The 13,072-nt window shown below is 43.6% G+C and overlaps 1 pseudogene; it reads left to right on the top strand.

Moving 5' to 3' along the window:
* The first annotated feature begins 730 nt into the window (after nt 1-730).
* Nucleotides 731-835, top strand: LOC129695970 (U2 spliceosomal RNA; annotated as a pseudogene).
* The last annotated feature ends 12,237 nt before the right edge of the window (nt 836-13,072 follow it).

The following is a 13,072-nucleotide window of genomic DNA, read 5'->3' on the forward strand; positions in this document are numbered from 1 at the left end:
GAGCACGGACCAGCGCTGTAAGTACCCGGGGTACACAGCAGGGCTGGAAACGCTCAGCGAGTGCAGCGGCACTAATGGAGCTAAGGAACTGGGGACGTTCGGGCCGAAAACCTTCTTCAAAAGGTAAGCACCGGGGTTGGTCCAAGGGGTCCCTAGGAACAGCCGGATTTTACCGGCTGCGGATCTGCCACGAAGGACCAGGCCCGTGAACACCGGGGTCGGTCCGAGCGGCTCGAAACCGACACGCAGGGAACGACGTTCACCAGCGGGAGAATGAAAAGTCGGGAACAGCAGGTAAGAGACTCTGCGTTTCCTTCCACTTACCCTTTAGGTGCAGACATGGACCGGGTCCATGTAAGCTGCAGAATGCCGGCGGGAGAACCGCGGAGTGCAGGCAGCCGGCAGGAGAGCAGTAATGGCAGCCGGCAGCGGCAGCGGCAGCAGCAGCGGCAGCCGGCAGCGGCAGGAGCAGCGGCAGCGGCAGGAGCAGCAGCAGCAGCGGCAGCCGGCAGCGGCAGGAGCAGCATGGGCACATCGATTCCCGGAGAGGGAAAACACCTGTGCCCAACTTCGCTCCAGCACGATGGGAAAATTCATTTCTTGGCAGCAGCACTAACGGCCAGCGCCGAGGCCAAGGACTTTGCAGTGCAGTTGACTGGCTGCAAACTACCGCAAGGGACCAGTAATGTGAGTACCAGGGTCGGTCCCAGCGGGTTTTTTAGTTACAGATATCGCTTCTTGGGCCTTTTGGCTAAGATCAACTATAGTAGCTGTTATTATCAGTTTTAATATCTTATATGTCCCTTATCTAAGGACCATATAAGTAGGAGTGCCCAGAATTGAGGGCATTAGAGTGGGGTTGACTGGCTGCAACGGCCGCAAGGGACCAGTACCGTCAGTACGGGGGTCGGTCCCAGGGGTCTGAGATAAAGGAGCAGCCAGGAGCGCTGAGAGCGTTGGAGCCGGGTTAAAGGAATAGATGGAATCAGCTGTGCCAGATGTCCTCCACACCGGCCATATCCACTCCACGGAAGGAAGGACAAAGCTGGAGAAGGAGGACCGTGGAACAGCGGGCAGCCAGCAGCAGCCAGCGGCACTTGGATCAACCGTAGTGGGATCAGCTGTGCCCGATGTCGGCCCCGCACCGGCCAGATCCATGCGGCCGAGCGGTAAGGCTAGACACAAATCAAACAAGGTAGTGGACTCAGAAGGGTCCGACTTTGCATAACCGCCGGCAACCAGCGCCCGAGAGCGCTGGAGCGGGAAGAAGCGGTGTATGGAGCCTTGCTCCAACGTGATAAACCCACAGCAGTACCTCTTTGAGGGCTGCACAATGCTTCTACCCCATCAGAGGGGAGCACTGTGGGTCAGTTCTGGGCTGACCTGCAAGAGGGGTCCGCAGAACAAAAGACAAGTGGGCAGCAGTTAAGCCCCACATGGGTACCCCGTGCGGGACCCTAGAGATCTCTAACTCTAAAAAAGAGTAGGCAGGACCCTGATGGGCCAGAGCCTGGTAATACAGCATCCCATGATCCTGACACAGCAGGGACTCTGCTGGACATGGTGGCTGATTACTTTAACCAAGTCAAACATGGGTAGACTTGGATCCAGGATGGCAATAGTATTACTATATGTCTGGCCACAAACGCCAACAAGAAATATTTACAGACACTGGCCAGACATCTGCCACCTGGCAACGGTGAGGCATTACAGGTGCCCAGTGTAAACCAATGCATTTGGCAGCATATGGGGACGAACATCAGGAACCAGGACCTCAAGATCCACAGAACCTTAAAGGGATTGACGGAAGGCATCATAGCATACACCCGCACCCTGGACTAAACGTAGGTAACCAAAGACCATCAAGACGCACTAGCTCTGTTTAGTAATATGCAATATGACCTGAACTACACGTGGAAGGCTGCCATTCAGCCAGCACTGGGACCCCAAAAATGCTACCATTTGCAAACAAAGAACCGTGTGTGGACAAAGCCAAGACACTGGGGCTCATCAAGGCCAGCGCAAGGGCCTATTTTGGAGCACGATACCAGCCACAGGCAAGGCCATAAAAAATGTGGCTCATACCAGTGGCAGTGCCAGAAATCAATATAACCCGCAGGATCCTTTTTTAGGGTATGGCCAGGGCGGCCACCCTGGAAGATGCGGAAGCCTCAACCTCCCACACAACCCCGAACAAGAGATATCAAACCAGAACCTCCTTTTCAAAAAACCAAGGAAATAACACAACCACCGGTAACCATGGAGGTAGGTGGGTGTGGTTTCTTCTGTTAAAAAGGGACCTACGATGGTGGGGGAGGGGAGGTTGCAACACTACAGTTATGTATGGTATATAATCACTACAGATTCATATAATCTCAGCAGTATTCAGGGTTATCTGATAGGATTTACTCATCCCAATAACCACAGTACAACATACACCAGAATGGCATTTTGTACTTACATAAACCAAACAATCTAAAAACCCACATGGTGCTACAAAAATTGTACACAAAAGGTGTGATTGAGCATACTTTTCATGGAACATTAGAATTTGTATCAAACATATTTATTAAAAATAAAATAGAGTGGGGTTGCAGGATTATCATTGATTTTCAACCCTAAACACATTCGTTCAAGATATTCATTTTAAGATGGATACTCTTATTACTGATAAAGACTTGGTGTCAGCTGGGTTTTTCTATATGGCAGGCATTGACTCAAAAGAGGAACTTTGGCAATATAGAGCTTACAAAAGGGGCAAACATCAGCCCCAATATTATTTACTAAAATTCTAAAACCAGCTTGGCATTGTTATGTAAACAAAGCCATAGGGTGATGTATTTCCCCCGTTCGGCCCCATCAATGGGGTACTAGGGAAAATTCAACTACACTCGGCATCTGGAATTCTCAGAGTACCCGACTGGCCTACTAAATCATGGTATTCGGTCATACAGGGGATGGTGTTAGAACCATGTTCCCTAATGAACATAGCCAAAAATTATTAATTTATCCAGTGACTGGAGGCAGTCATCCATGCCATAAGACTATGGATTTATTGATTTGTAGAGTCTAAAAGACCCACTACACGGCATTGGGCTGTCAGACAGGACGATGAATCTCATCTGCACTAAGACTGTCAACACGGAAGCAGTACCTTGGACACATCAAGAAATGGGGCATATACTGCTTGGACAACAACCTCGACCAAAAGGCCAAGAACATTCTGGCCGTATTGGAATTTTAACAAGCCTCCATTATGATAATCGATGGAGCTACAGTGCCATCAATAGTGCCACAAGTGCACTCTCCAATTACCTATCACAAGGAACGGAGCGGCACGCGGTGGGAACGCACCCCTGGTAAGAAAACCAGGTACTCCGAAATCTGGGACGTGGGTGTCATTTCTCAACATGCTGAGGAGCTTGTAGCTCATAACAGCATTGTCACTTCAGTAACGGACCAGGAAGATGGTTATGCTCATGGTGTTATTTACCGCACAACGAGTCCAGCCATTAAGCAAACTGAGCCTGGACTCCCTGATCATCTCACCCGAGAAACTGGTGTTTGTCATACAGGATTTAATAAAAGAAAACAGACCAGTTTCATCGGGTCAAGTGTTTGAATTTATGGTATACCCATATGACAAACGACTGTGTATAGCAAGACACATCTAACAATACATAGAATATACTAAGAGCATTCGAGGTCAGAGAATGGCGTTGTTTATCTCTTACAAGAAACCGCATGAAAGGGTCACGACTCAAACTATATCAAGGTGGCTCAAATATGTCCTAAAGATGGCAGGAATAGACACTAATGTTTTTAACTCTCATTCCACCAGGGCTGCAGCAACATCCGCAGCAAAAATTGTACAGGTACCCACAGACCAAATCCTCAGAATGGCAGGATGGTCATCCAAAAGGGTTTTCCACAGGTTTTATAATAAACAGTTATTTTTTGGAGCCATCATTGTATTCAGAAAACATTTTATGTTCAACAAAATAATTTGCCCGAAAGGTTACAGGGCTATGATTCTCAATTAAAAAAAAAAATTATATATTTTTTCGTTATACCACACAACTCTTTGTATAATTGTGTTTTAAAATTACTAATGATGCTCTCTCCCAATGCCCAAGGCAGTTTGTGAAGCATGGACTCGTTCCACGGCATGAGGTCACAGAGCTTTGAAATCTTCACGAAGTCACTCACGTGACTCCGAAGTAAAATAGTAAGATTAAACGAGAACTTACCAGTTTGAAGTTTGATCTGTATTTTATGAGGAGTTACGATGAGGGATTACGTGCCCTCCGCTCCCACCCTCTTATGATCATATCAAAAACTGGTATCTCTTTGATAATCTTACTATGTTAGATCATTATAGGTTCCTGTGACCTCACACCGCTGCTTTGAAGAATGACACGCATGCGTGGAAACGGGGTTCTTCACGTAATCCCTCATCGTAACTCCTCATAAAATACAGATCAAACTTCAAACTGGTAAGTTCTCGTTTAATCTTACTATTTTCAATTAAAAAACATTTCCATTCGCTCACAGTACGAGGTAAAGGTTTCCCAGTTCTTGTCAAAAGTCCCGAGTCGGCCTATGTATCCCAAGGAAGCCATCTTGTCCCGTAGTCACAACACAAAGATAGCCTGACAAACTCTAGACGATTTGTACACCTGCTGTTTTAAACTACAGTCTCATGCATAGAAGGATCTGCGGCCTATCGTGTCCAGTTCGCAAACAACTGCGACACAGCTTCGTATTTGCTGTTTAAAATGTTAAACAATACTGCATATTATAAATCAGTTCTGCACTGTATTTAAAGGTTGAGTTCACAAACTCTATCCGATCCTCATCACCATTGTAAGATATTATGGCTTCAGCATGTGGAGAGAAACAAGCACAGGTTTTCAGTACATGCCAGTGTTCTTTATTTTACAAAAGTACACAGCGCAAACACACACATATTCACGAGACTGATAAGAAAATGAATATATCACATGACACAAATCATATCATTCTAGTACTCATGTCTGAAAATCACAGTTACCATTATAAACACTACAGCATTCACTAAAGGTGTTCCTGATGTATTGACATTTGTCCATATATATCATAAGTTCAGGTAAATGATTCAAGATTTAAAGTACTGACACTGAACTTTGCTTGCTGCAGTTACAATCTCCAGCAGCAAACAAGAAGGTTCGGCAAATTGGAAAAATGGCCCATCACCTTTTCTCCAGAGGTTTTGCTGAGATTGCTTGGAGAACAAACTCCAAAGCAGTCAACACCAAAATGCATAATCTGCTTGGTGACCATGGCAAAATAGAGAGAATACCCAAATTCCTCACCAGCCCACAGTAGACCCACCCGCCATCTTCCTTTCACATTCTCTCTCAGGTCTACTCTCTACTCTGTTATTAACACAGCAGGTGAGGCAGCATCTCTGGAGAGAAGGAATGAGAAACGTTTCAGGTCAAGACCCTTCCACAGTCTCACCCGCTGAGTTACTCCAGCATTTTGTGTCTGTCTTTGAGTTAAACCAACATCTGTAGTTCATTCTTACATATGATGTGGTTAACGTCTTCTCTCTTGGGTTTAAGTTTATTTTTAGGCTTTAGAGATGCAGCGTGGAAACAGGCCCTTCGGTCCACCGAGTCCGTGCTGACCAGCGTTCACCAGCACACTAGAGACAATTTACAATGTTACAGAAGCCAATTAGCCTACAAACCTGTACAGCTTTGGAGCATGGGTGGAAATTGGAACACCCGGAGCAAACGCCCGCCACCACGGGGAGAACGTGCAAAGTTCATGCAGGCAGCGCCTGTTGTCAGGATCCAACCTGGGTCGTGCTGTAAGGCAGAAAACTCTAATGCTGCACCACCGTGCTGCCCAATTATTGTCACATGTACCGAGATATTGTGAAAAACTTTGCAAACTCTGTATTAATATGATGTGATTTAAAATGCCGGTGATTATTTTGCACATTAGTCTGCAAAGAATGTTGAAACATGTACTAAGAGATTCTTAAAGACATGGAGACTTGGCATTGTTCTTTTATCCTCTTCCCAGGAATCCCAGGAATTAGTAGGTTAACCTATGATGGATGAGCGCTTGTCGGCACCGAGCCTGTACTATCAGGAGTTTAGAAGAATGAGGGTGGACCTCATTGAAACATACAGAATAGTGAAAGGCTTGGATAGAGTGGTGGGAGAGTCTAGGACAAGAGGTCATAGCCTCAGAATTAAAGGATGTTTAGTTTAGTTTAGTTTAGAGATACAGTGCAGAAACAGGCCCTTCAGTCCACTGGGTCCGTGCCGAACAGCCATCGCTGCATATTAACACTATCCTACACCCACTAGGGACAAGTTTTACATTTTACCAAGCTAATTAACCTACAAACCTGTATGTCTTTGGAGTGTGGGAGGAATTCGAAGATCTCAGAGAAAACACACGTGATCTTTTAGGAAGGAGATGAGGAGAAATTTCTTTAGTCAGAGGGTGGTGAATCTGTGGAATTCATTGCCACAGAAGGCTGTGGAGGCAAAGTTAGTGGATATTTTTAAGACAGAGATAGACATGTGAGAGGTAATGGGGAGAAGGCAGGAGAATGGGGTTAGGAGTAAGAGATAGATCAGCCATTATTGGATGGTGGAGTAGACTTGATGGGCCAAATGGCCTAATTCTACTCCTATCACTTGTGACCTTATGACTGTTTCCCTCCATGCTGGAGTAACTCAGATGCTGGGTCAGGCAGCATCTCTGGAACACATGCATAGGTGCCGAATTATTCTGAAGAAGGGTCCCGACCCAAAAACATCACCTGTCCATGTCCTCCACAGATGCTCTGACCCTCAGTTGCTCCAGCACTTTGTGTTATCCTCAAGGTTCGAGCTTCTGTAGTTCATTCTTGTCTACTCAGTATCACTCATTTGGCCGAACTCCAATTATGTAAACAATTTGAAGATAAGGTGCTTCTGAGAATACTTTTGTAACAGATAATTTTGCCCACTCGTACTCAGCTTTTTCAGAAGTATAACTGTAACTTGGCATCTTCACCATTCTACATAAAAAATCCAGGAGGGTCCCTGTATAATACGTTTTTAAGCCTATATTTCATTTGCTTATTTGTGCGTTTATTCACTGCAGCAGGAAACACAAAGAGGTAAAGTGAAGTGTAGTTAATAATATACAAGTATATTCAGAACTACTAGAATCCCTTGTTAGTGCCTTTAAATCTCCCTAAATGCCTATAGCAAAACTAAGCTTAGCGTTATGTATTAACCAATGTTTTCGCCAATTGTGAGATCTATAGAATCAGTGTGTAATATTTGAATGTCTGTCTAACTGCAATGGAGATCAGATTTTGATGTTTCCTTTTTCAGCTGTGGTGTGCGTGTTTTACTAACTAGCATCATTGTTGCTCATATCATTACCAGAGGTAGTTCTATGCTTGCAGCTTAATCTTCCTTATTATTCACTCAATCTATGGCTGTTGACAAGTAGATTTCCCCAGGCACCACATTGCGTCGTAGAGTAATTGGTACAAACTATAGATTGAAAGTTAACAGTTCAATTCCTTCTATTTCTACAAACCGAGTATATTTCCCTGAGAAAAGAATGCTTTCTGTCGGCAATGTTTTAAATTGGAAGACGGTACAATCAAAACAGGAAAGGGCAAATGATTCATCAGTCAGAGTGCGGAGTTATTTCTTAAACTGGAAAACATTTTGGCAGGTACTTTACTAAAAACAACGATAACATCTTATTGATGCAAGTGATTATGCAGTTCTTAGATGTTATCTCAAATATTTATTGCAACATTAAGCGGTAGAATTTACTGTAACAGTGAGACCAATGACCTGTAACTAGATTGAGGATGCTTGCGGAAATCAATAGCCGACTGCATGGTCGGTGATGAATCAAGGATGAGGAGATGGGTGACGCACTGAAAGATGGGTGAACTATTTTCACACAGAGAGTGGTGAATCTCTGGAATTCTCTGCCACAGAAGGTAGTTGAGGCCAGTTCATTGGCTATATTTAAGAGGGAGTTAGATGTGGCCCTTGTGGCGAAAGGGATCAGGGGGTATGGAGAGAAGGCAGGTGCACGATACTGAGTTGAATGATCAGCCATGATCATATTGAATGGCGGTGCTGGCTCGAAGGGCCGAATGGCCTACTCCTGTACCTATTTTCTATGTTTCTATGTTTCTATAGTCATACAGCATAGCAACAGGCTCTTCAGCCCAACCTGCCCATGCCAACCAAGTTGAGCCATCTACACTAGTCCCACCTGCCCGATTTTGGCCAATAAACATTTATATCCATATACCTGTCCAAATGTCTTTTAAAGTTGTTATAGTACCTGCCTCAACTACCAGCTCTAGCAGTTCGTTCCATATACCCAGCACCCTCTGTATGAAGAAGTTACCTACCCCTCAGGTTCCTATTAAATCTTGGCCCTCTCACAAACCTGTGTCCTCTGATTCTTGATTCCCCTACTTAGTTTAGTTTAGAGAAACAATGCGAAAACAGGCTCTTCGGCCCACTGAGTCCATGCCGACCAGGGATCCCCGCACACTTACATTATCCCTACATACGCTGGGGACAATTTACAACCTTTACCGAAGCCATCTAACCTACAAACCTGCACGTGTGAGGATTGTGTGAGGAAACAGGAGCTCCCAGAGAAAACTCATGCAGTCACGGGGAGAATGTACAAACTCCATACAGACGGCACCCGTAGTCACGACCGGGACTCTGGCGCTGTAAGGCAGCAACTCTACCGCTGCGCCACCGTGCCGCCCACCTTTACTCTGGGTAAAAGACTCTGTGCATTCACCCTATCTATTCTCCTCAAGATCTTATACACCTCTACAAGATCAGCATTGATAAAGGAGCTAATGTGAAGCATTAACAGTATTAACCAAAGGGCTTAATTGTTAGAAAAGTGCCACTGAAAAAATAGAAAGATTATTATAATAACCTGCACCACAGCCTCATTAGAAATTTAATATGACCTTGCTATTTATTGTTCTATTTCAGAGTGAAAATGACAACCTGTAGAAATCCCAGGCCACCTTTTCACATTAAGTACATTAGTAATGTAATTAAATAATCCTAACACCTGCAGCATAATTTCTATAATGTCTAATTAATGTGCCAACTTGACATTTGGTTTAATTTAGGTAGAGAACACTAAAAGAAGAAAAGGAATTAGCTCATACTCACAAACCAAGAAAGTCAAGGCTGCACTACCAATTATGTGTCAGGCTTCAATGTGGCTTTTAAGAGCCTCCCACTGAGCCTGAAATGAATAGACATTTAATATAAAATTCTCCCTCACACACCCTGTGAAAATCTCATCCAATGTCACATATTTCAAAAGCGCTGCAAAATTACTTAAAAGCATGAAAGATGTTCCATGTCATTTAATCTTGGGTTGGTAATACTTTAATCTTGTGGCAAAATTTATCCCATCGGGCAAAAGGTATAGAAGTATGAAAACGCACGCCTCCAGATTCAGGGACAGTTTCTTCCAAGCTGTTTTCAGGCAAGTGAACCATCCTACCACAACCAGAGGAGTGCTGAACATCTATCTACCTCTTTTGTGACCCTCGGACTATTTTTGATCGGATTTTACTAACTTTACATTGCACTAAATGTTATTCCCTTATCATGTATCCATGCACTGTGAATGGCTCAATTGTAATCATTAGAGCCGGGATGTTTAGGCACTAAAACACTGAAATAGGCAGGCAAAAACGCATAATAAAATTACAACAAAGGCACGAAAAAGGCATTTGTTGACATAAAAAGGCATTTATTTCCACCAAAGTATGGTTAAAAAATGAAAATATAAAGGTATACTACATTAAGTGATCAAAGTTGCCTGGTTGCACATAATTACTAGCATTTTTTTTCAAATTATCTGGTATTAAACTATGTCGTCTGTCAGACAGAATATGCTTCAGTTGTGAAAAACTTATTTCTGCCTCAGCTGAGGTCACTGGTGCATACCCGAAACAAGCTACAGACTCTATATTCATGTCGATATCTTGTGCATTACCTACCTTTGAGAAATTTAGCTATGTTTTCTATTTCTTCAAGATCTTGGTTAACTAAATCACTCTCACATTTTCCTTGTATGCCTTTACCTACATCGCCAGGAAGTTTACGAATATCGTCAGTTACTTTGTTGAAAACCTGCAAGTTATACACTAATGTTTCACCATGTTTCTCAAGGGAAGTGATAGCTTGTGGGAAGTTTGCAAAATTGGAAACAATAAATACAAGATCTCAATGGAAGGACTTTTTCTGACGATCCTGACTGCAGCAGATTCTTCCTCTTCAAAACAGTTGACGATTTATTTTATCTTTTCCAAATCTGCAGCATAGTAGAGTACAGCAGAGAGCCATGTATCCCACCTTGTCAAAATGGGCTGAGGAGGTAGCGGACTCTCGGGTGCCATTTCCTTGAACAACTGCACACGTGACGGTGCTTTGAGGAAGATTTTCTTGGCATTGGAAACTAGGCGATCGACATTTGCAAACAAGCTACGTCTGTGCTTGGCAATTCTATGAAGTCCTTGTGCTAAGCATGTCAAATGCAATGTTTTGGGGAATAAAACGAAGTCACAAACAGAAGAACATTCTCGTGTTTTATACCTTCTGGCCAAAGTACAGCAAGTGAAGATGTAAACAACTGAGCAATAGTTGAGCTGTTTGACCTCCAACATTTCCGATGTCAACAAATACTCCTTTGATGGTTGACCTGCCTCCAGTGTACCGATGGCCACATTGGCAACATAACACCCCACAGCATCGTTGTCTCATCTATTGAGATCCATATTTTGTTGCATGCAACTTCATCTCTAATTTTCTGCACAACAATGTTGAAGTTGATGTCAACATAATTTTTTCGTAATGATGACTCGCTTGGTCCATGTTCCTCTGTATATTTCTCTAAAAAACCTCTGAGAGGTTAGTTTTCCAATTTCCACAGTGGAATTCCAGCATCAATGAATGCCTTGCACAGATCACTCGAAAACTCAGATTTGCGACTGGGGCCAGCAGTAAATGTAGTGAGGAGCCAAGCTTAGGTATTTTGCTTGGTTAGTCTACACCCCAGCAGTATCAACATTGACTTCTCTAATTTTAGATAGACCTTGTCTTCTCCCTCCTCCTCCTCCCCCTCCTCTTCCCAGCCCTCCTTCTAGTCCTACTGTCTCCGCCTCTTCCTTTCTTTTTCCCACCCCTCCCCCACATCAGTCTGAAGATGGGTCTCGACCCGAAACGTCGCCTATTCCTTCTCTCCATAGATGCTGCCTCACCTGCTGTGTTTCTCCAGCATTTTTTGTCTACCTTCAAATTTTCCAGCATCTGCAGTTTTTCTTAAATAGCTCTTGGAGAAGGCTGAACCAGCGGGCAGCGGCATGAACGAGTGAATTACCAATGGTGGCGCCCCCGGTTTCACCCCGGTGGTAGAAGTTTTCTTGTAATAACATTAATATCAACATTAACGTGTTAACATAAAAAACGGTACAACTAGAGAAAATAGCACTACCTTTTTGCAAAATGGCAAAAAATCACTACCCCTTTCATGCCTTCTCCCCATATCCCTCGACTTCACTATCTTTAAGAGCTCTATCTATCTCTTGAAAGCATCCAGAGAATTGGCCTCCATTGCCTTCTGAGGCAGAGAATTCCACAGATTCACAACTTTCTGGGTGAAAAAGTTTTTCCTCAACTCCGTTATAAATGGCTTACCCCTTATTCTTAAACTGTGGCCCCTGGTTCTGGACTCCTCCAACATCAGGAGCATGTTTCCTGCCTCTGGCGTGTCCAATCCCTTAATAATCTTATATGTTTCAATAAGATACCCTCTCATCCTTCTAAATTCCAGTGAAAACAAACCCAGTCGCTACATTCTTTCTACATATGACAGTCCCACCATCCTGGGAATTAACCTCGTGAACCTATGCTGCACTCCCTCAATAGCAAGAATGTCCTTCCTCTAATTTGGAGACCAAAACTGCACACAATACTCCAGGTGTGGTCTCATTAGGGCCCTGTACAACTATAGAAGTACCTCTTTGCTCCTATACTCAACTCCTCTTATTATGAAGGCCAACATGCCATTCGCTTTCTTCACTGCCTGCTGTATCTGCATGTTTACTTTCAGTGACTGCTGAACAAGAACACCCAGATCTCGTTGTACTTTCCCTTTTCCTAACTTGACACCGTTTAGATCTGCCTTCCTGTTCTTGCCACCAAAGTGGATAACCTCACATTTATCCACATTAAAAATTAATTAATATGTTTATCGGCCAAGTACATACTCAGGCTCGAAGGGCCGAATGGCCTACTCCTGCACCTATTGTCTATTGTCATACAAAGAATTTGGCTTGGTGCTCCGCTCGCAAGTAACAACATGACATACAGTAAACGATTAAGAATAAAACGTAAAACATGAAAAAATTAAAAATAAAACATTATAGTTTAAACATGTGAATGAAATAAAATATCAGAGCAAAAGGAGGCTACAGACTTTTGGTTATTGAGTAGAGCAACTGCTTGTGGAAAAAAAGCTGTTTTTATGTCTGGCTGTGGCAGCTTTGACAGTCCGGAGTCGCCTTCCAAAGGGAAGTGATTCAAAGAGTTTGTGGCCAGGGTGAGAGGGGTCAGAGATGATCTTACCCGCTCGCTTCCTGGCCCTTGCAGTGTACAGCTCGTCAATGGAGGGAAAGTTGCAGCCAATAATCTTCTCCTCTGATTGAACGTACTTTACTTTATGATTGAATAGTACTTTACTTTCAGATATACCTAGATACAGTGAAATGCTTTGTTTTCTGCCATCCACTGACATCATACTGCACGTAAGCACAATCATACATGTTAATGATAGTAGTGTAAAATAATCGATTTCTGGAGCAGTACACAGAAAGATGCTGGTTTACTAGCTCTATCTTTGTCATGGCGAATGTTGATAACTCTCTCTGCTGGAGTACCGTGAATCCCGTTTGTCTTGAGATGGATTGTATTTCTATACTTTGTGCTGGCAGCCA

Source organism: Leucoraja erinacea, chromosome 3, assembly GCF_028641065.1.
Source record: "Leucoraja erinacea ecotype New England chromosome 3, Leri_hhj_1, whole genome shotgun sequence".
Classification (NCBI taxonomy): domain Eukaryota; kingdom Metazoa; phylum Chordata; class Chondrichthyes; order Rajiformes; family Rajidae; genus Leucoraja; species Leucoraja erinaceus.